Source organism: Heterodontus francisci, chromosome 34, assembly GCF_036365525.1.
Source record: "Heterodontus francisci isolate sHetFra1 chromosome 34, sHetFra1.hap1, whole genome shotgun sequence".
NCBI lineage: Eukaryota > Metazoa > Chordata > Chondrichthyes > Heterodontiformes > Heterodontidae > Heterodontus > Heterodontus francisci.
In genome coordinates, this window is record NC_090404.1 from 18,857,476 (window position 1) to 18,879,753 (window position 22,278).

The window sequence follows — 22,278 nt, forward strand, 5'->3', positions numbered from 1 at the left end:
TGGGGGAATTTGTATTAGTATTTGCTCATGGATTGTAAATGCAATGCACCCAAGCAAGGCAATTACTGCCCCTGTGCTTAAATTAGTGGCCTGTATGGGGATTGAACCCAGGACCTTGGCGTTATTAGCACCACGCTCTAACCATCTGAGCTAACAGGCCTTGACACTCAACTACCTGTTGATGTTAATGTTGTACGTCTGTCACCTTTCATCAGCACTCTCTTTCTCTCTCCACAGATGCTGAGTTTTAGCAACACTTGCTCTTTTTCTTTCACATTTCCAACATGCACACACACTTTGACTTTGATTTCTATCTTCAAATGGCTTTTGCAAACTCCATTTATCCACAAAGCCTGCATTACCAATTCAACAATGCAACCACTCGGCCTGCACTTTCAATGCATTGTGCTTACAAATTCCTCTCACTTCCATCTTCCCAAGCAAAGACCTCCATTCACAGGATAATTCTGAAGAAAAGCACCTTTCAATCACCAATCAATTCCTTTACAGCCACAACCTTGACTGCAAGGTAGCGTGGCCGAGCGGTCTAAGGCGCTGGATTAAGGTTCCAGTCTCTTCGGAGGCGTGGGTTCGAATCCCACCGCTGCCAGCATTTGACTCCCTGTTCCTTTTGGGCACACTCAATCTGCTGTGCTGGGCACATTGTCGCCGGGACAAGTCCACTTCTTCCCTGCGGCCCCTTTGCTTTCACCACCTTGGCTCCTGTGCCAGTATTTGAAGACATGGCTAAAGCTCGCAAACTCTCTTGGCCTGCGAGCGTTACCTTTCTATTTATGCTAATCTTTCAATAAAACTTCAATGTCAAGACATTCTACCAGGGCATTTTGAAAATTTTCATTGTCATTCGCAACTCTGCAATTCTTTCACATGAGTCCATTTCAGAAAGGTTTCAATCCTTGCCATTGTCCCTACAGCCACTGACAAATTGCTCCATTCTCTCTTTTCACCGCTGTCTATATCACAGAAATTCCAACCCATGTCTCCTGAAATTGAGTTTCGCATGGATTTCTGCTTCTCGAGTGCTCTGTATTTTCTTACCATCTTTCTGATCATCTTCCGATAAGCCTCAGCTATTCGGCCTCTGAAGACCTTCGATTGCCATAGCTATCTTCATTTGAACTGCTAGTTTATCTGCTTCTGATGCAGCCAAATCAAAGAACCATAGCTCTACCATTTCTTTGAAAAGTTTGAATTTGGCAAGAGGATCGAGGCTTTCCACTTGGTAGATGGGAATTTAAACGTCATCATGTGGACATTCCTGGGATTTTCCCTGCTTTCCGAGGTAGGAAGAAGCTTTCCTGCTTTCCTCTGCACGAAGGTTTCAATGTGCTGCCGATCTGGCTGCCCGCAGTACTTTTACTTGCCGTCACCTCTTTCAGAACTCTATGGCACTGCAGGTCTGTGGCCCTGTTGCTCCCCTTCGCACGCTTTTTCAGGCATTGTCCACAAAGCAGTTTATTTTGCTGTCAATGGCACCAGGATGCCTCAAATAGCTGTAATGGCTGTGATGGCTATTTGCAGCATTTTATTTTAAGCCTGCTTTTCAATCGACCTGCACTGGCCTTTTTCAGCCTTTTGCAAGCTTGTCTTTGAATTAACTTGCAGCGGCATGCCCCAAATCAACCGATCACACCCCTTCGCTACTGAACCGCCGGCCCCTCAGTGCAGCTACTCACTGTCGCCAATGAAGTACTGCCTTCTGATAGTGCTTCACCTCTCGGAGCTCTGTCGACAGCTTCTGCGCCCCTCGCGGAATTCTGCTGCAGTGCCAAGCTGAATGTGACGCTCTCCCGATGTGCCGTAAAAAGTCCAAATCTTCGACAAATCGTTCGCTGTGACCGCATTGTGCTCCCTCTATCCTTCAAACACAAAGTCGCCAATCAATCACGCAGGTAGGACAGGTAAACTATATTGTGACTTCTTGATTTGACGATGAGAGTAGAATATCAATATCGCTGGAGAGTTTTCACCAGAGCGTCTTGCTCGTTCAACAAACAGATTCCGACTGCTATGTCACGTGACAGACGACATCATATCCTCCCTGACGATGCATACGAGTTATCGACATACCCGCTGAAAGACTTACGACAACAGCAACCATCGTCGGGGATCTGTGGACTTGCACTCCAAGGTGCCATTGTTCCTTTATACTTCTTCCATTTATTGTGTATTCCCTCGCCTTATTAGCCTTCCCCAAATGCGTTCCCTCACACCTCTGTGGATTGAATTCCAATTGCCGCTGTTCTGCCGATGTCACTCGTCCGTTCATATCTTCCTGCAGTCTCCAGCTTTCTCCTCATTATCACCCCTAAAGCCCAGTCTCCTTTGACAGCACCTTCCAAACCCGTCACCTCGATCGCCTTAAATGACAAGGGCAACAGTCGCATGGGGAACACCACTACCTACAAGTTCCCCACCAAAGCACACACCATCCTGACGTGGCATTATATCGCCGTTCTTTCACTGTCACTGAGTCACAATTCTGGAAGCCCCTCCCTAACAGCACTGGGTGTACCGGCTGCACATGGACTGCAGTAGTTCAAGAAGGTGGCTCGCCACCACCACCTTCTCAAGAGCAATTATTGATGGGCCAGCGATGCTAACATCCCATGAAGGAAGATAAAAGGGAACATGTGAGAAACTCAGTTCTCCTGGGTGGCAATTTGTTATTTGGCGATTTGAACGGAGGGAAGCCAGCAGAAAGATGCAAAGCAATGTTCAAATAGACTGACATTTTTTGTTTATTTTTTCACGGGGCATCAGTGAGAAAGGCAGCATTTATTGTCCGTCCTTAATTGCCCTTGAAAGGTCAGTGGCCAGTTCGGCCATTTCAGAGGGCAGTTAAAAGTACTGTGGGTCAGGAGGCGCCAGAAGAGGTAAAGGAAGGCAGGTTTCTTTCCTGAAATGACATCGGTGCAGCAGATGGGTTTTCCAGCAAAGGATGATGGTTTCACAGCACCTTGAGTGAGCCAAGGTGAAATGGGGCATATTTGCATTTGTGAATGAATTGGAAAATGGTTGAGCTGTTGTGGGGGAATTTGTATTAGTATTTGCTCATGGATTGTAAATGCAATGCACCCAAGCAAGGCAATTACTGCCCCTGTGCTTAAATTAGTGGCCTGTATGGGGATTGAACCCAGGACCTTGGCGTTATTAGCACCACGCTCTAACCATCTGAGCTAACAGGCCTTGACACTCAACTACCTGTTGATGTTAATGTTGTACGTCTGTCACCTTTCATCAGCACTCTCTTTCTCTCTCCACAGATGCTGAGTTTTAGCAACACTTGCTCTTTTTCTTTCACATTTCCAACATGCACACACACTTTGACTTTGATTTCTATCTTCAAATGGCTTTTGCAAACTCCATTTATCCACAAAGCCTGCATTACCAATTCAACAATGCAACCACTCGGCCTGCACTTTCAATGCATTGTGCTTACAAATTCCTCTCACTTCCATCTTCCCAAGCAAAGACCTCCATTCACAGGATAATTCTGAAGAAAAGCACCTTTCAATCACCAATCAATTCCTTTACAGCCACAACCTTGACTGCAAGGTAGCGTGGCCGAGCGGTCTAAGGCGCTGGATTAAGGTTCCAGTCTCTTCGGAGGCGTGGGTTCGAATCCCACCGCTGCCAGCATTTGACTCCCTGTTCCTTTTGGGCACACTCAATCTGCTGTGCTGGGCACATTGTCGCCGGGACAAGTCCACTTCTTCCCTGCGGCCCCTTTGCTTTCACCACCTTGGCTCCTGTGCCAGTATTTGAAGACATGGCTAAAGCTCGCAAACTCTCTTGGCCTGCGAGCGTTACCTTTCTATTTATGCTACTCTTTCAATAAAACTTCAATGTCAAGACATTCTACCAGGGCATTTTGAAAATTTTCATTGTCATTCGCAACTCTGCAATTCTTTCACATGAGTCCATTTCAGAAAGGTTTCAATCCTTGCCATTGTCCCTACAGCCACTGACAAATTGCTCCATTCTCTCTTTTCACCGCTGTCTATATCACAGAAATTCCAACCCATGTCTCCTGAAATTGAGTTTCGCATGGATTTCTGCTTCTCGAGTGCTCTGTATTTTCTTACCATCTTTCTGATCATCTTCCGATAAGCCTCAGCTATTCGGCCTCTGAAGACCTTCGATTGCCATAGCTATCTTCATTTGAACTGCTAGTTTATCTGCTTCTGATGCAGCCAAATCAAAGAACCATAGCTCTACCATTTCTTTGAAAAGTTTGAATTTGGCAAGAGGATCGAGGCTTTCCACTTGGTAGATGGGAATTTAAACGTCATCATGTGGACATTCCTGGGATTTTCCCTGCTTTCCGAGGTAGGAAGAAGCTTTCCTGCTTTCCTCTGCACGAAGGTTTCAATGTGCTGCCGATCTGGCTGCCCGCAGTACTTTTACTTGCCGTCACCTCTTTCAGAACTCTATGGCACTGCAGGTCTGTGGCCCTGTTGCTCCCCTTCGCACGCTTTTTCAGGCATTGTCCACAAAGCAGTTTATTTTGCTGTCAATGGCACCAGGATGCCTCAAATAGCTGTAATGGCTGTGATGGCTATTTGCAGCATTTTATTTTAAGCCTGCTTTTCAATCGACCTGCACTGGCCTTTTTCAGCCTTTTGCAAGCTTGTCTTTGAATTAACTTGCAGCGGCATGCCCCAAATCAACCGATCACACCCCTTCGCTACTGAACCGCCGGCCCCTCAGTGCAGCTACTCACTGTCGCCAATGAAGTACTGCCTTCTGATAGTGCTTCACCTCTCGGAGCTCTGTCGACAGCTTCTGCGCCCCTCGCGGAATTCTGCTGCAGTGCCAAGCTGAATGTGACGCTCTCCCGATGTGCCGTAAAAAGTCCAAATCTTCGACAAATCGTTCGCTGTGACCGCATTGTGCTCCCTCTATCCTTCAAACACAAAGTCGCCAATCAATCACGCAGGTAGGACAGGTAAACTATATTGTGACTTCTTGATTTGACGATGAGAGTAGAATATCAATATCGCTGGAGAGTTTTCACCAGAGCGTCTTGCTCGTTCAACAAACAGATTCCGACTGCTATGTCACGTGACAGACGACATCATATCCTCCCTGACGATGCATACGAGTTATCGACATACCCGCTGAAAGACTTACGACAACAGCAACCATCGTCGGGGATCTGTGGACTTGCACTCCAAGGTGCCATTGTTCCTTTATACTTCTTCCATTTATTGTGTATTCCCTCGCCTTATTAGCCTTCCCCAAATGCGTTCCCTCACACCTCTGTGGATTGAATTCCAATTGCCGCTGTTCTGCCGATGTCACTCGTCCGTTCATATCTTCCTGCAGTCTCCAGCTTTCTCCTCATTATCACCCCTAAAGCCCAGTCTCCTTTGACAGCACCTTCCAAACCCGTCACCTCGATCGCCTTAAATGACAAGGGCAACAGTCGCATGGGGAACACCACTACCTACAAGTTCCCCACCAAAGCACACACCATCCTGACGTGGCATTATATCGCCGTTCTTTCACTGTCACTGAGTCACAATTCTGGAAGCCCCTCCCTAACAGCACTGGGTGTACCGGCTGCACATGGACTGCAGTAGTTCAAGAAGGTGGCTCGCCACCACCACCTTCTCAAGAGCAATTATTGATGGGCCAGCGATGCTAACATCCCATGAAGGAAGATAAAAGGGAACATGTGAGAAACTCAGTTCTCCTGGGTGGCAATTTGTTATTTGGCGATTTGAACGGAGGGAAGCCAGCAGAAAGATGCAAAGCAATGTTCAAATAGACTGACATTTTTTGTTTATTTTTTCACGGGGCATCAGTGAGAAAGGCAGCATTTATTGTCCGTCCTTAATTGCCCTTGAAAGGTCAGTGGCCAGTTCGGCCATTTCAGAGGGCAGTTAAAAGTACTGTGGGTCAGGAGGCGCCAGAAGAGGTAAAGGAAGGCAGGTTTCTTTCCTGAAATGACATCGGTGCAGCAGATGGGTTTTCCAGCAAAGGATGATGGTTTCACAGCACCTTGAGTGAGCCAAGGTGAAATGGGGCATATTTGCATTTGTGAATGAATTGGAAAATGGTTGAGCTGTTGTGGGGGAATTTGTATTAGTATTTGCTCATGGATTGTAAATGCAATGCACCCAAGCAAGGCAATTACTGCCCCTGTGCTTAAATTAGTGGCCTGTATGGGGATTGAACCCAGGACCTTGGCGTTATTAGCACCACGCTCTAACCATCTGAGCTAACAGGCCTTGACACTCAACTACCTGTTGATGTTAATGTTGTACGTCTGTCACCTTTCATCAGCACTCTCTTTCTCTCTCCACAGATGCTGAGTTTTAGCAACACTTGCTCTTTTTCTTTCACATTTCCAACATGCACACACACTTTGACTTTGATTTCTATCTTCAAATGGCTTTTGCAAACTCCATTTATCCACAAAGCCTGCATTACCAATTCAACAATGCAACCACTCGGCCTGCACTTTCAATGCATTGTGCTTACAAATTCCTCTCACTTCCATCTTCCCAAGCAAAGACCTCCATTCACAGGATAATTCTGAAGAAAAGCACCTTTCAATCACCAATCAATTCCTTTACAGCCACAACCTTGACTGCAAGGTAGCGTGGCCGAGCGGTCTAAGGCGCTGGATTAAGGTTCCAGTCTCTTCGGAGGCGTGGGTTCGAATCCCACCGCTGCCAGCATTTGACTCCCTGTTCCTTTTGGGCACACTCAATCTGCTGTGCTGGGCACATTGTCGCCGGGACAAGTCCACTTCTTCCCTGCGGCCCCTTTGCTTTCACCACCTTGGCTCCTGTGCCAGTATTTGAAGACATGGCTAAAGCTCGCAAACTCTCTTGGCCTGCGAGCGTTACCTTTCTATTTATGCTACTCTTTCAATAAAACTTCAATGTCAAGACATTCTACCAGGGCATTTTGAAAATTTTCATTGTCATTCGCAACTCTGCAATTCTTTCACATGAGTCCATTTCAGAAAGGTTTCAATCCTTGCCATTGTCCCTACAGCCACTGACAAATTGCTCCATTCTCTCTTTTCACCGCTGTCTATATCACAGAAATTCCAACCCATGTCTCCTGAAATTGAGTTTCGCATGGATTTCTGCTTCTCGAGTGCTCTGTATTTTCTTACCATCTTTCTGATCATCTTCCGATAAGCCTCAGCTATTCGGCCTCTGAAGACCTTCGATTGCCATAGCTATCTTCATTTGAACTGCTAGTTTATCTGCTTCTGATGCAGCCAAATCAAAGAACCATAGCTCTACCATTTCTTTGAAAAGTTTGAATTTGGCAAGAGGATCGAGGCTTTCCACTTGGTAGATGGGAATTTAAACGTCATCATGTGGACATTCCTGGGATTTTCCCTGCTTTCCGAGGTAGGAAGAAGCTTTCCTGCTTTCCTCTGCACGAAGGTTTCAATGTGCTGCCGATCTGGCTGCCCGCAGTACTTTTACTTGCCGTCACCTCTTTCTGAACTCTATGGCACTGCAGGTCTGTGGCCCTGTTGCTCCCCTTCGCACGCTTTTTCAGGCATTGTCCACAAAGCAGTTTATTTTGCTGTCAATGGCACCAGGATGCCTCAAATAGCTGTAATGGCTGTGATGGCTATTTGCAGCATTTTATTTTAAGCCTGCTTTTCAATCGACCTGCACTGGCCTTTTTCAGCCTTTTGCAAGCTTGTCTTTGAATTAACTTGCAGCGGCATGCCCCAAATCAACCGATCACACCCCTTCGCTACTGAACCGCCGGCCCCTCAGTGCAGCTACTCACTGTCGCCAATGAAGTACTGCCTTCTGATAGTGCTTCACCTCTCGGAGCTCTGTCGACAGCTTCTGCGCCCCTCGCGGAATTCTGCTGCAGTGCCAAGCTGAATGTGACGCTCTCCCGATGTGCCGTAAAAAGTCCAAATCTTCGACAAATCGTTCGCTGTGACCGCATTGTGCTCCCTCTATCCTTCAAACACAAAGTCGCCAATCAATCACGCAGGTAGGACAGGTAAACTATATTGTGACTTCTTGATTTGACGATGAGAGTAGAATATCAATATCGCTGGAGAGTTTTCACCAGAGCGTCTTGCTCGTTCAACAAACAGATTCCGACTGCTATGTCACGTGACAGACGACATCATATCCTCCCTGACGATGCATACGAGTTATCGACATACCCGCTGAAAGACTTACGACAACAGCAACCATCGTCGGGGATCTGTGGACTTGCACTCCAAGGTGCCATTGTTCCTTTATACTTCTTCCATTTATTGTGTATTCCCTCGCCTTATTAGCCTTCCCCAAATGCGTTCCCTCACACCTCTGTGGATTGAATTCCAATTGCCGCTGTTCTGCCGATGTCACTCGTCCGTTCATATCTTCCTGCAGTCTCCAGCTTTCTCCTCATTATCACCCCTAAAGCCCAGTCTCCTTTGACAGCACCTTCCAAACCCGTCACCTCGATCGCCTTAAATGACAAGGGCAACAGTCGCATGGGGAACACCACTACCTACAAGTTCCCCACCAAAGCACACACCATCCTGACGTGGCATTATATCGCCGTTCTTTCACTGTCACTGAGTCACAATTCTGGAAGCCCCTCCCTAACAGCACTGGGTGTACCGGCTGCACATGGACTGCAGTAGTTCAAGAAGGTGGCTCGCCACCACCACCTTCTCAAGAGCAATTATTGATGGGCCAGCGATGCTAACATCCCATGAAGGAAGATAAAAGGGAACATGTGAGAAACTCAGTTCTCCTGGGTGGCAATTTGTTATTTGGCGATTTGAACGGAGGGAAGCCAGCAGAAAGATGCAAAGCAATGTTCAAATAGACTGACATTTTTTGTTTATTTTTTCACGGGGCATCAGTGAGAAAGGCAGCATTTATTGTCCGTCCTTAATTGCCCTTGAAAGGTCAGTGGCCAGTTCGGCCATTTCAGAGGGCAGTTAAAAGTACTGTGGGTCAGGAGGCGCCAGAAGAGGTAAAGGAAGGCAGGTTTCTTTCCTGAAATGACATCGGTGCAGCAGATGGGTTTTCCAGCAAAGGATGATGGTTTCACAGCACCTTGAGTGAGCCAAGGTGAAATGGGGCATATTTGCATTTGTGAATGAATTGGAAAATGGTTGAGCTGTTGTGGGGGAATTTGTATTAGTATTTGCTCATGGATTGTAAATGCAATGCACCCAAGCAAGGCAATTACTGCCCCTGTGCTTAAATTAGTGGCCTGTATGGGGATTGAACCCAGGACCTTGGCGTTATTAGCACCACGCTCTAACCATCTGAGCTAACAGGCCTTGACACTCAACTACCTGTTGATGTTAATGTTGTACGTCTGTCACCTTTCATCAGCACTCTCTTTCTCTCTCCACAGATGCTGAGTTTTAGCAACACTTGCTCTTTTTCTTTCACATTTCCAACATGCACACACACTTTGACTTTGATTTCTATCTTCAAATGGCTTTTGCAAACTCCATTTATCCACAAAGCCTGCATTACCAATTCAACAATGCAACCACTCGGCCTGCACTTTCAATGCATTGTGCTTACAAATTCCTCTCACTTCCATCTTCCCAAGCAAAGACCTCCATTCACAGGATAATTCTGAAGAAAAGCACCTTTCAATCACCAATCAATTCCTTTACAGCCACAACCTTGACTGCAAGGTAGCGTGGCCGAGCGGTCTAAGGCGCTGGATTAAGGTTCCAGTCTCTTCGGAGGCGTGGGTTCGAATCCCACCGCTGCCAGCATTTGACTCCCTGTTCCTTTTGGGCACACTCAATCTGCTGTGCTGGGCACATTGTCGCCGGGACAAGTCCACTTCTTCCCTGCGGCCCCTTTGCTTTCACCACCTTGGCTCCTGTGCCAGTATTTGAAGACATGGCTAAAGCTCGCAAACTCTCTTGGCCTGCGAGCGTTACCTTTCTATTTATGCTACTCTTTCAATAAAACTTCAATGTCAAGACATTCTACCAGGGCATTTTGAAAATTTTCATTGTCATTCGCAACTCTGCAATTCTTTCACATGAGTCCATTTCAGAAAGGTTTCAATCCTTGCCATTGTCCCTACAGCCACTGACAAATTGCTCCATTCTCTCTTTTCACCGCTGTCTATATCACAGAAATTCCAACCCATGTCTCCTGAAATTGAGTTTCGCATGGATTTCTGCTTCTCGAGTGCTCTGTATTTTCTTACCATCTTTCTGATCATCTTCCGATAAGCCTCAGCTATTCGGCCTCTGAAGACCTTCGATTGCCATAGCTATCTTCATTTGAACTGCTAGTTTATCTGCTTCTGATGCAGCCAAATCAAAGAACCATAGCTCTACCATTTCTTTGAAAAGTTTGAATTTGGCAAGAGGATCGAGGCTTTCCACTTGGTAGATGGGAATTTAAACGTCATCATGTGGACATTCCTGGGATTTTCCCTGCTTTCCGAGGTAGGAAGAAGCTTTCCTGCTTTCCTCTGCACGAAGGTTTCAATGTGCTGCCGATCTGGCTGCCCGCAGTACTTTTACTTGCCGTCACCTCTTTCTGAACTCTATGGCACTGCAGGTCTGTGGCCCTGTTGCTCCCCTTCGCACGCTTTTTCAGGCATTGTCCACAAAGCAGTTTATTTTGCTGTCAATGGCACCAGGATGCCTCAAATAGCTGTAATGGCTGTGATGGCTATTTGCAGCATTTTATTTTAAGCCTGCTTTTCAATCGACCTGCACTGGCCTTTTTCAGCCTTTTGCAAGCTTGTCTTTGAATTAACTTGCAGCGGCATGCCCCAAATCAACCGATCACACCCCTTCGCTACTGAACCGCCGGCCCCTCAGTGCAGCTACTCACTGTCGCCAATGAAGTACTGCCTTCTGATAGTGCTTCACCTCTCGGAGCTCTGTCGACAGCTTCTGCGCCCCTCGCGGAATTCTGCTGCAGTGCCAAGCTGAATGTGACGCTCTCCCGATGTGCCGTAAAAAGTCCAAATCTTCGACAAATCGTTCGCTGTGACCGCATTGTGCTCCCTCTATCCTTCAAACACAAAGTCGCCAATCAATCACGCAGGTAGGACAGGTAAACTATATTGTGACTTCTTGATTTGACGATGAGAGTAGAATATCAATATCGCTGGAGAGTTTTCACCAGAGCGTCTTGCTCGTTCAACAAACAGATTCCGACTGCTATGTCACGTGACAGACGACATCATATCCTCCCTGACGATGCATACGAGTTATCGACATACCCGCTGAAAGACTTACGACAACAGCAACCATCGTCGGGGATCTGTGGACTTGCACTCCAAGGTGCCATTGTTCCTTTATACTTCTTCCATTTATTGTGTATTCCCTCGCCTTATTAGCCTTCCCCAAATGCGTTCCCTCACACCTCTGTGGATTGAATTCCAATTGCCGCTGTTCTGCCGATGTCACTCGTCCGTTCATATCTTCCTGCAGTCTCCAGCTTTCTCCTCATTATCACCCCTAAAGCCCAGTCTCCTTTGACAGCACCTTCCAAACCCGTCACCTCGATCGCCTTAAATGACAAGGGCAACAGTCGCATGGGGAACACCACTACCTACAAGTTCCCCACCAAAGCACACACCATCCTGACGTGGCATTATATCGCCGTTCTTTCACTGTCACTGAGTCACAATTCTGGAAGCCCCTCCCTAACAGCACTGGGTGTACCGGCTGCACATGGACTGCAGTAGTTCAAGAAGGTGGCTCGCCACCACCACCTTCTCAAGAGCAATTATTGATGGGCCAGCGATGCTAACATCCCATGAAGGAAGATAAAAGGGAACATGTGAGAAACTCAGTTCTCCTGGGTGGCAATTTGTTATTTGGCGATTTGAACGGAGGGAAGCCAGCAGAAAGATGCAAAGCAATGTTCAAATAGACTGACATTTTTTGTTTATTTTTTCACGGGGCATCAGTGAGAAAGGCAGCATTTATTGTCCGTCCTTAATTGCCCTTGAAAGGTCAGTGGCCAGTTCGGCCATTTCAGAGGGCAGTTAAAAGTACTGTGGGTCAGGAGGCGCCAGAAGAGGTAAAGGAAGGCAGGTTTCTTTCCTGAAATGACATCGGTGCAGCAGATGGGTTTTCCAGCAAAGGATGATGGTTTCACAGCACCTTGAGTGAGCCAAGGTGAAATGGGGCATATTTGCATTTGTGAATGAATTGGAAAATGGTTGAGCTGTTGTGGGGGAATTTGTATTAGTATTTGCTCATGGATTGTAAATGCAATGCACCCAAGCAAGGCAATTACTGCCCCTGTGCTTAAATTAGTGGCCTGTATGGGGATTGAACCCAGGACCTTGGCGTTATTAGCACCACGCTCTAACCATCTGAGCTAACAGGCCTTGACACTCAACTACCTGTTGATGTTAATGTTGTACGTCTGTCACCTTTCATCAGCACTCTCTTTCTCTCTCCACAGATGCTGAGTTTTAGCAACACTTGCTCTTTTTCTTTCACATTTCCAACATGCACACACACTTTGACTTTGATTTCTATCTTCAAATGGCTTTTGCAAACTCCATTTATCCACAAAGCCTGCATTACCAATTCAACAATGCAACCACTCGGCCTGCACTTTCAATGCATTGTGCTTACAAATTCCTCTCACTTCCATCTTCCCAAGCAAAGACCTCCATTCACAGGATAATTCTGAAGAAAAGCACCTTTCAATCACCAATCAATTCCTTTACAGCCACAACCTTGACTGCAAGGTAGCGTGGCCGAGCGGTCTAAGGCGCTGGATTAAGGTTCCAGTCTCTTCGGAGGCGTGGGTTCGAATCCCACCGCTGCCAGCATTTGACTCCCTGTTCCTTTTGGGCACACTCAATCTGCTGTGCTGGGCACATTGTCGCCGGGACAAGTCCACTTCTTCCCTGCGGCCCCTTTGCTTTCACCACCTTGGCTCCTGTGCCAGTATTTGAAGACATGGCTAAAGCTCGCAAACTCTCTTGGCCTGCGAGCGTTACCTTTCTATTTATGCTAATCTTTCAATAAAACTTCAATGTCAAGACATTCTACCAGGGCATTTTGAAAATTTTCATTGTCATTCGCAACTCTGCAATTCTTTCACATGAGTCCATTTCAGAAAGGTTTCAATCCTTGCCATTGTCCCTACAGCCACTGACAAATTGCTCCATTCTCTCTTTTCACCGCTGTCTATATCACAGAAATTCCAACCCATGTCTCCTGAAATTGAGTTTCGCATGGATTTCTGCTTCTCGAGTGCTCTGTATTTTCTTACCATCTTTCTGATCATCTTCCGATAAGCCTCAGCTATTCGGCCTCTGAAGACCTTCGATTGCCATAGCTATCTTCATTTGAACTGCTAGTTTATCTGCTTCTGATGCAGCCAAATCAAAGAACCATAGCTCTACCATTTCTTTGAAAAGTTTGAATTTGGCAAGAGGATCGAGGCTTTCCACTTGGTAGATGGGAATTTAAACGTCATCATGTGGACATTCCTGGGATTTTCCCTGCTTTCCGAGGTAGGAAGAAGCTTTCCTGCTTTCCTCTGCACGAAGGTTTCAATGTGCTGCCGATCTGGCTGCCCGCAGTACTTTTACTTGCCGTCACCTCTTTCAGAACTCTATGGCACTGCAGGTCTGTGGCCCTGTTGCTCCCCTTCGCACGCTTTTTCAGGCATTGTCCACAAAGCAGTTTATTTTGCTGTCAATGGCACCAGGATGCCTCAAATAGCTGTAATGGCTGTGATGGCTATTTGCAGCATTTTATTTTAAGCCTGCTTTTCAATCGACCTGCACTGGCCTTTTTCAGCCTTTTGCAAGCTTGTCTTTGAATTAACTTGCAGCGGCATGCCCCAAATCAACCGATCACACCCCTTCGCTACTGAACCGCCGGCCCCTCAGTGCAGCTACTCACTGTCGCCAATGAAGTACTGCCTTCTGATAGTGCTTCACCTCTCGGAGCTCTGTCGACAGCTTCTGCGCCCCTCGCGGAATTCTGCTGCAGTGCCAAGCTGAATGTGACGCTCTCCCGATGTGCCGTAAAAAGTCCAAATCTTCGACAAATCGTTCGCTGTGACCGCATTGTGCTCCCTCTATCCTTCAAACACAAAGTCGCCAATCAATCACGCAGGTAGGACAGGTAAACTATATTGTGACTTCTTGATTTGACGATGAGAGTAGAATATCAATATCGCTGGAGAGTTTTCACCAGAGCGTCTTGCTCGTTCAACAAACAGATTCCGACTGCTATGTCACGTGACAGACGACATCATATCCTCCCTGACGATGCATACGAGTTATCGACATACCCGCTGAAAGACTTACGACAACAGCAACCATCGTCGGGGATCTGTGGACTTGCACTCCAAGGTGCCATTGTTCCTTTATACTTCTTCCATTTATTGTGTATTCCCTCGCCTTATTAGCCTTCCCCAAATGCGTTCCCTCACACCTCTGTGGATTGAATTCCAATTGCCGCTGTTCTGCCGATGTCACTCGTCCGTTCATATCTTCCTGCAGTCTCCAGCTTTCTCCTCATTATCACCCCTAAAGCCCAGTCTCCTTTGACAGCACCTTCCAAACCCGTCACCTCGATCGCCTTAAATGACAAGGGCAACAGTCGCATGGGGAACACCACTACCTACAAGTTCCCCACCAAAGCACACACCATCCTGACGTGGCATTATATCGCCGTTCTTTCACTGTCACTGAGTCACAATTCTGGAAGCCCCTCCCTAACAGCACTGGGTGTACCGGCTGCACATGGACTGCAGTAGTTCAAGAAGGTGGCTCGCCACCACCACCTTCTCAAGAGCAATTATTGATGGGCCAGCGATGCTAACATCCCATGAAGGAAGATAAAAGGGAACATGTGAGAAACTCAGTTCTCCTGGGTGGCAATTTGTTATTTGGCGATTTGAACGGAGGGAAGCCAGCAGAAAGATGCAAAGCAATGTTCAAATAGACTGACATTTTTTGTTTATTTTTTCACGGGGCATCAGTGAGAAAGGCAGCATTTATTGTCCGTCCTTAATTGCCCTTGAAAGGTCAGTGGCCAGTTCGGCCATTTCAGAGGGCAGTTAAAAGTACTGTGGGTCAGGAGGCGCCAGAAGAGGTAAAGGAAGGCAGGTTTCTTTCCTGAAATGACATCGGTGCAGCAGATGGGTTTTCCAGCAAAGGATGATGGTTTCACAGCACCTTGAGTGAGCCAAGGTGAAATGGGGCATATTTGCATTTGTGAATGAATTGGAAAATGGTTGAGCTGTTGTGGGGGAATTTGTATTAGTATTTGCTCATGGATTGTAAATGCAATGCACCCAAGCAAGGCAATTACTGCCCCTGTGCTTAAATTAGTGGCCTGTATGGGGATTGAACCCAGGACCTTGGCGTTATTAGCACCACGCTCTAACCATCTGAGCTAACAGGCCTTGACACTCAACTACCTGTTGATGTTAATGTTGTACGTCTGTCACCTTTCATCAGCACTCTCTTTCTCTCTCCACAGATGCTGAGTTTTAGCAACACTTGCTCTTTTTCTTTCACATTTCCAACATGCACACACACTTTGACTTTGATTTCTATCTTCAAATGGCTTTTGCAAACTCCATTTATCCACAAAGCCTGCATTACCAATTCAACAATGCAACCACTCGGCCTGCACTTTCAATGCATTGTGCTTACAAATTCCTCTCACTTCCATCTTCCCAAGCAAAGACCTCCATTCACAGGATAATTCTGAAGAAAAGCACCTTTCAATCACCAATCAATTCCTTTACAGCCACAACCTTGACTGCAAGGTAGCGTGGCCGAGCGGTCTAAGGCGCTGGATTAAGGTTCCAGTCTCTTCGGAGGCGTGGGTTCGAATCCCACCGCTGCCAGCATTTGACTCCCTGTTCCTTTTGGGCACACTCAATCTGCTGTGCTGGGCACATTGTCGCCGGGACAAGTCCACTTCTTCCCTGCGGCCCCTTTGCTTTCACCACCTTGGCTCCTGTGCCAGTATTTGAAGACATGGCTAAAGCTCGCAAACTCTCTTGGCCTGCGAGCGTTACCTTTCTATTTATGCTACTCTTTCAATAAAACTTCAATGTCAAGACATTCTACCAGGGCATTTTGAAAATTTTCATTGTCATTCGCAACTCTGCAATTCTTTCACATGAGTCCATTTCAGAAAGGTTTCAATCCTTGCCATTGTCCCTACAGCCACTGACAAATTGCTCCATTCTCTCTTTTCACCGCTGTCTATATCACAGAAATTCCAACCCATGTCTCCTGAAATTGAGTTTCGCATGGATTTCTGCTTCTCGAGTGCTCTGTATTTTCTTACCATCTTTCTGATCATCTTCCGATAAGCCTCAGCTATTCGGCCTCTGAAGACCTTCGATTGCCATAGCTATCTTCATTTGAACTGCTAGTTTATCTGCTTCTGATGCAGCCAAATCAAAGAACCATAGCTCTACCATTTCTTTGAAAAGTTTGAATTTGGCAAGAGGATCGAGGCTTTCCACTTGGTAGATGGGAATTTAAACGTCATCATGTGGACATTCCTGGGATTTTCCCTGCTTTCCGAGGTAGGAAGAAGCTTTCCTGCTTTCCTCTGCACGAAGGTTTCAATGTGCTGCCGATCTGGCTGCCCGCAGTACTTTTACTTGCCGTCACCTCTTTCTGAACTCTATGGCACTGCAGGTCTGTGGCCCTGTTGCTCCCCTTCGCACGCTTTTTCAGGCATTGTCCACAAAGCAGTTTATTTTGCTGTCAATGGCACCAGGATGCCTCAAATAGCTGTAATGGCTGTGATGGCTATTTGCAGCATTTTATTTTAAGCCTGCTTTTCAATCGACCTGCACTGGCCTTTTTCAGCCTTTTGCAAGCTTGTCTTTGAATTAACTTGCAGCGGCATGCCCCAAATCAACCGATCACACCCCTTCGCTACTGAACCGCCGGCCCCTCAGTGCAGCTACTCACTGTCGCCAATGAAGTACTGCCTTCTGATAGTGCTTCACCTCTCGGAGCTCTGTCGACAGCTTCTGCGCCCCTCGCGGAATTCTGCTGCAGTGCCAAGCTGAATGTGACGCTCTCCCGATGTGCCGTAAAAAGTCCAAATCTTCGACAAATCGTTCGCTGTGACCGCATTGTGCTCCCTCTATCCTTCAAACACAAAGTCGCCAATCAATCACGCAGGTAGGACAGGTAAACTATATTGTGACTTCTTGATTTGACGATGAGAGTAGAATATCAATATCGCTGGAGAGTTTTCACCAGAGCGTCTTGCTCGTTCAACAAACAGATTCCGACTGCTATGTCACGTGACAGACGACATCATATCCTCCCTGACGATGCATACGAGTTATCGACATACCCGCTGAAAGACTTACGACAACAGCAACCATCGTCGGGGATCTGTGGACTTGCACTCCAAGGTGCCATTGTTCCTTTATACTTCTTCCATTTATTGTGTATTCCCTCGCCTTATTAGCCTTCCCCAAATGCGTTCCCTCACACCTCTGTGGATTGAATTCCAATTGCCGCTGTTCTGCCGATGTCACTCGTCCGTTCATATCTTCCTGCAGTCTCCAGCTTTCTCCTCATTATCACCCCTAAAGCCCAGTCTCCTTTGACAGCACCTTCCAAACCCGTCACCTCGATCGCCTTAAATGACAAGGGCAACAGTCGCATGGGGAACACCACTACCTACAAGTTCCCCACCAAAGCACACACCATCCTGACGTGGCATTATATCGCCGTTCTTTCACTGTCACTGAGTCACAATTCTGGAAGCCCCTCCCTAACAGCACTGGGTGTACCGGCTGCACATGGACTGCAGTAGTTCAAGAAGGTGGCTCGCCACCACCACCTTCTCAAGAGCAATTATTGATGGGCCAGCGATGCTAACATCCCATGAAGGAAGATAAAAGGGAACATGTGAGAAACTCAGTTCTCCTGGGTGGCAATTTGTTATTTGGCGATTTGAACGGAGGGAAGCCAGCAGAAAGATGCAAAGCAATGTTCAAATAGACTGACATTTTTTGTTTATTTTTTCACGGGGCATCAGTGAGAAAGGCAGCATTTATTGTCCGTCCTTAATTGCCCTTGAAAGGTCAGTGGCCAGTTCGGCCATTTCAGAGGGCAGTTAAAAGTACTGTGGGTCAGGAGGCGCCAGAAGAGGTAAAGGAAGGCAGGTTTCTTTCCTGAAATGACATCGGTGCAGCAGATGGGTTTTCCAGCAAAGGATGATGGTTTCACAGCACCTTGAGTGAGCCAAGGTGAAATGGGGCATATTTGCATTTGTGAATGAATTGGAAAATGGTTGAGCTGTTGTGGGGGAATTTGTATTAGTATTTGCTCATGGATTGTAAATGCAATGCACCCAAGCAAGGCAATTACTGCCCCTGTGCTTAAATTAGTGGCCTGTATGGGGATTGAACCCAGGACCTTGGCGTTATTAGCACCACGCTCTAACCATCTGAGCTAACAGGCCTTGACACTCAACTACCTGTTGATGTTAATGTTGTACGTCTGTCACCTTTCATCAGCACTCTCTTTCTCTCTCCACAGATGCTGAGTTTTAGCAACACTTGCTCTTTTTCTTTCACATTTCCAACATGCACACACACTTTGACTTTGATTTCTATCTTCAAATGGCTTTTGCAAACTCCATTTATCCACAAAGCCTGCATTACCAATTCAACAATGCAACCACTCGGCCTGCACTTTCAATGCATTGTGCTTACAAATTCCTCTCACTTCCATCTTCCCAAGCAAAGACCTCCATTCACAGGATAATTCTGAAGAAAAGCACCTTTCAATCACCAATCAATTCCTTTACAGCCACAACCTTGACTGCAAGGTAGCGTGGCCGAGCGGTCTAAGGCGCTGGATTAAGGTTCCAGTCTCTTCGGAGGCGTGGGTTCGAATCCCACCGCTGCCAGCATTTGACTCCCTGTTCCTTTTGGGCACACTCAATCTGCTGTGCTGGGCACATTGTCGCCGGGACAAGTCCACTTCTTCCCTGCGGCCCCTTTGCTTTCACCACCTTGGCTCCTGTGCCAGTATTTGAAGACATGGCTAAAGCTCGCAAACTCTCTTGGCCTGCGAGCGTTACCTTTCTATTTATGCTACTCTTTCAATAAAACTTCAATGTCAAGACATTCTACCAGGGCATTTTGAAAATTTTCATTGTCATTCGCAACTCTGCAATTCTTTCACATGAGTCCATTTCAGAAAGGTTTCAATCCTTGCCATTGTCCCTACAGCCACTGACAAATTGCTCCATTCTCTCTTTTCACCGCTGTCTATATCACAGAAATTCCAACCCATGTCTCCTGAAATTGAGTTTCGCATGGATTTCTGCTTCTCGAGTGCTCTGTATTTTCTTACCATCTTTCTGATCATCTTCCGATAAGCCTCAGCTATTCGGCCTCTGAAGACCTTCGATTGCCATAGCTATCTTCATTTGAACTGCTAGTTTATCTGCTTCTGATGCAGCCAAATCAAAGAACCATAGCTCTACCATTTCTTTGAAAAGTTTGAATTTGGCAAGAGGATCGAGGCTTTCCACTTGGTAGATGGGAATTTAAACGTCATCATGTGGACATTCCTGGGATTTTCCCTGCTTTCCGAGGTAGGAAGAAGCTTTCCTGCTTTCCTCTGCACGAAGGTTTCAATGTGCTGCCGATCTGGCTGCCCGCAGTACTTTTACTTGCCGTCACCTCTTTCTGAACTCTATGGCACTGCAGGTCTGTGGCCCTGTTGCTCCCCTTCGCACGCTTTTTCAGGCATTGTCCACAAAGCAGTTTATTTTGCTGTCAATGGCACCAGGATGCCTCAAATAGCTGTAATGGCTGTGATGGCTATTTGCAGCATTTTATTTTAAGCCTGCTTTTCAATCGACCTGCACTGGCCTTTTTCAGCCTTTTGCAAGCTTGTCTTTGAATTAACTTGCAGCGGCATGCCCCAAATCAACCGATCACACCCCTTCGCTACTGAACCGCCGGCCCCTCAGTGCAGCTACTCACTGTCGCCAATGAAGTACTGCCTTCTGATAGTGCTTCACCTCTCGGAGCTCTGTCGACAGCTTCTGCGCCCCTCGCGGAATTCTGCTGCAGTGCCAAGCTGAATGTGACGCTCTCCCGATGTGCCGTAAAAAGTCCAAATCTTCGACAAATCGTTCGCTGTGACCGCATTGTGCTCCCTCTATCCTTCAAACACAAAGTCGCCAATCAATCACGCAGGTAGGACAGGTAAACTATATTGTGACTTCTTGATTTGACGATGAGAGTAGAATATCAATATCGCTGGAGAGTTTTCACCAGAGCGTCTTGCTCGTTCAACAAACAGATTCCGACTGCTATGTCACGTGACAGACGACATCATATCCTCCCTGACGATGCATACGAGTTATCGACATACCCGCTGAAAGACTTACGACAACAGCAACCATCGTCGGGGATCTGTGGACTTGCACTCCAAGGTGCCATTGTTCCTTTATACTTCTTCCATTTATTGTGTATTCCCTCGCCTTATTAGCCTTCCCCAAATGCGTTCCCTCACACCTCTGTGGATTGAATTCCAATTGCCGCTGTTCTGCCGATGTCACTCGTCCGTTCATATCTTCCTGCAGTCTCCAGCTTTCTCCTCATTATCACCCCTAAAGCCCAGTCTCCTTTGACAGCACCTTCCAAACCCGTCACCTCGATCGCCTTAAATGACAAGGGCAACAGTCGCATGGGGAACACCACTACCTACAAGTTCCCCACCAAAGCACACACCATCCTGACGTGGCATTATATCGCCGTTCTTTCACTGTCACTGAGTCACAATTCTGGAAGCCCCTCCCTAACAGCACTGGGTGTACCGGCTGCACATGGACTGCAGTAGTTCAAGAAGGTGGCTCGCCACCACCACCTTCTCAAGAGCAATTATTGATGGGCCAGCGATGCTAACATCCCATGAAGGAAGATAAAAGGGAACATGTGAGAAACTCAGTTCTCCTGGGTGGCAATTTGTTATTTGGCGATTTGAACGGAGGGAAGCCAGCAGAAAGATGCAAAGCAATGTTCAAATAGACTGACATTTTTTGTTTATTTTTTCACGGGGCATCAGTGAGAAAGGCAGCATTTATTGTCCGTCCTTAATTGCCCTTGAAAGGTCAGTGGCCAGTTCGGCCATTTCAGAGGGCAGTTAAAAGTACTGTGGGTCAGGAGGCGCCAGAAGAGGTAAAGGAAGGCAGGTTTCTTTCCTGAAATGACATCGGTGCAGCAGATGGGTTTTCCAGCAAAGGATGATGGTTTCACAGCACCTTGAGTGAGCCAAGGTGAAATGGGGCATATTTGCATTTGTGAATGAATTGGAAAATGGTTGAGCTGTTGTGGGGGAATTTGTATTAGTATTTGCTCATGGATTGTAAATGCAATGCACCCAAGCAAGGCAATTACTGCCCCTGTGCTTAAATTAGTGGCCTGTATGGGGATTGAACCCAGGACCTTGTCGTTATTAGCACCACGCTCTAACCATCTGAGCTAACAGGCCTTGACACTCAACTACCTGTTGATGTTAATGTTGTACGTCTGTCACCTTTCATCAGCACTCTCTTTCTCTCTCCACAGATGCTGAGTTTTAGCAACACTTGCTCTTTTTCTTTCACATTTCCAACATGCACACACACTTTGACTTTGATTTCTATCTTCAAATGGCTTTTGCAAACTCCATTTATCCACAAAGCCTGCATTACCAATTCAACAATGCAACCACTCGGCCTGCACTTTCAATGCATTGTGCTTACAAATTCCTCTCACTTCCATCTTCCCAAGCAAAGACCTCCATTCACAGGATAATTCTGAAGAAAAGCACCTTTCAATCACCAATCAATTCCTTTACAGCCACAACCTTGACTGCAAGGTAGCGTGGCCGAGCGGTCTAAGGCGCTGGATTAAGGTTCCAGTCTCTTCGGAGGCGTGGGTTCGCATCCCACCGCTGCCAGCATTTGACTCCCTGTTCCTTTTGGGCACACTCAATCTGCTGTGCTGGGCACATTGTCGCCGGGACAAGTCCACTTCTTCCCTGCGGCCCCTTTGCTTTCACCACCTTGGCTCCTGTGCCAGTATTTGAAGACATGGCTAAAGCTCGCAAACTCTCTTGGCCTGCGAGCGTTACCTTTCTATTTATGCTACTCTTTCAATAAAACTTCAATGTCAAGACATTCTACCAGGGCATTTTGAAAATTTTCATTGTCATTCGCAACTCTGCAATTCTTTCACATGAGTCCATTTCAGAAAGGTTTCAATCCTTGCCATTGTC

At 46.8% G+C, this 22,278-nt stretch overlaps 16 non-coding genes across 16 annotated transcripts; 8 read left to right on the forward strand and 8 right to left on the reverse strand.

Annotated features, from left to right (window-relative positions):
* Positions 1–86: 86 nt before the first annotated feature.
* On the reverse strand, positions 87–160 carry trnai-aau (transfer RNA isoleucine (anticodon AAU)). The gene has a single exon. It is a non-coding gene; the product is annotated as a tRNA-Ile (tRNA).
* Positions 161–528: 368 nt separating this feature from the next.
* On the forward strand, positions 529–610 carry trnal-aag (transfer RNA leucine (anticodon AAG)). Its single transcript has one exon. It is a non-coding gene; the product is annotated as a tRNA-Leu (tRNA).
* A 2,526-nt stretch (positions 611–3,136) lies between these two features.
* trnai-aau (transfer RNA isoleucine (anticodon AAU)) lies at positions 3,137–3,210 on the reverse strand. Its single transcript has one exon. It is a non-coding gene; the product is annotated as a tRNA-Ile (tRNA).
* Positions 3,211–3,578: 368 nt separating this feature from the next.
* On the forward strand, positions 3,579–3,660 carry trnal-aag (transfer RNA leucine (anticodon AAG)). Its single transcript has one exon. It is a non-coding gene; the product is annotated as a tRNA-Leu (tRNA).
* A 2,526-nt stretch (positions 3,661–6,186) lies between these two features.
* On the reverse strand, positions 6,187–6,260 carry trnai-aau (transfer RNA isoleucine (anticodon AAU)). The gene has a single exon. It is a non-coding gene; the product is annotated as a tRNA-Ile (tRNA).
* Positions 6,261–6,628: 368 nt separating this feature from the next.
* On the forward strand, positions 6,629–6,710 carry trnal-aag (transfer RNA leucine (anticodon AAG)). Its single transcript has one exon. It is a non-coding gene; the product is annotated as a tRNA-Leu (tRNA).
* Positions 6,711–9,236: 2,526 nt separating this feature from the next.
* Positions 9,237–9,310, reverse strand: trnai-aau (transfer RNA isoleucine (anticodon AAU)). The gene has a single exon. It is a non-coding gene; the product is annotated as a tRNA-Ile (tRNA).
* A 368-nt stretch (positions 9,311–9,678) lies between these two features.
* On the forward strand, positions 9,679–9,760 carry trnal-aag (transfer RNA leucine (anticodon AAG)). The gene has a single exon. It is a non-coding gene; the product is annotated as a tRNA-Leu (tRNA).
* Positions 9,761–12,286: 2,526 nt separating this feature from the next.
* Positions 12,287–12,360, reverse strand: trnai-aau (transfer RNA isoleucine (anticodon AAU)). The gene has a single exon. It is a non-coding gene; the product is annotated as a tRNA-Ile (tRNA).
* Positions 12,361–12,728: 368 nt separating this feature from the next.
* trnal-aag (transfer RNA leucine (anticodon AAG)) lies at positions 12,729–12,810 on the forward strand. The gene has a single exon. It is a non-coding gene; the product is annotated as a tRNA-Leu (tRNA).
* Positions 12,811–15,336: 2,526 nt separating this feature from the next.
* On the reverse strand, positions 15,337–15,410 carry trnai-aau (transfer RNA isoleucine (anticodon AAU)). Its single transcript has one exon. It is a non-coding gene; the product is annotated as a tRNA-Ile (tRNA).
* Positions 15,411–15,778: 368 nt separating this feature from the next.
* Positions 15,779–15,860, forward strand: trnal-aag (transfer RNA leucine (anticodon AAG)). Its single transcript has one exon. It is a non-coding gene; the product is annotated as a tRNA-Leu (tRNA).
* A 2,526-nt stretch (positions 15,861–18,386) lies between these two features.
* Positions 18,387–18,460, reverse strand: trnai-aau (transfer RNA isoleucine (anticodon AAU)). Its single transcript has one exon. It is a non-coding gene; the product is annotated as a tRNA-Ile (tRNA).
* A 368-nt stretch (positions 18,461–18,828) lies between these two features.
* Positions 18,829–18,910, forward strand: trnal-aag (transfer RNA leucine (anticodon AAG)). The gene has a single exon. It is a non-coding gene; the product is annotated as a tRNA-Leu (tRNA).
* A 2,526-nt stretch (positions 18,911–21,436) lies between these two features.
* On the reverse strand, positions 21,437–21,510 carry trnai-aau (transfer RNA isoleucine (anticodon AAU)). Its single transcript has one exon. It is a non-coding gene; the product is annotated as a tRNA-Ile (tRNA).
* Positions 21,511–21,878: 368 nt separating this feature from the next.
* On the forward strand, positions 21,879–21,960 carry trnal-aag (transfer RNA leucine (anticodon AAG)). The gene has a single exon. It is a non-coding gene; the product is annotated as a tRNA-Leu (tRNA).
* Positions 21,961–22,278: the final 318 nt, after the last annotated feature.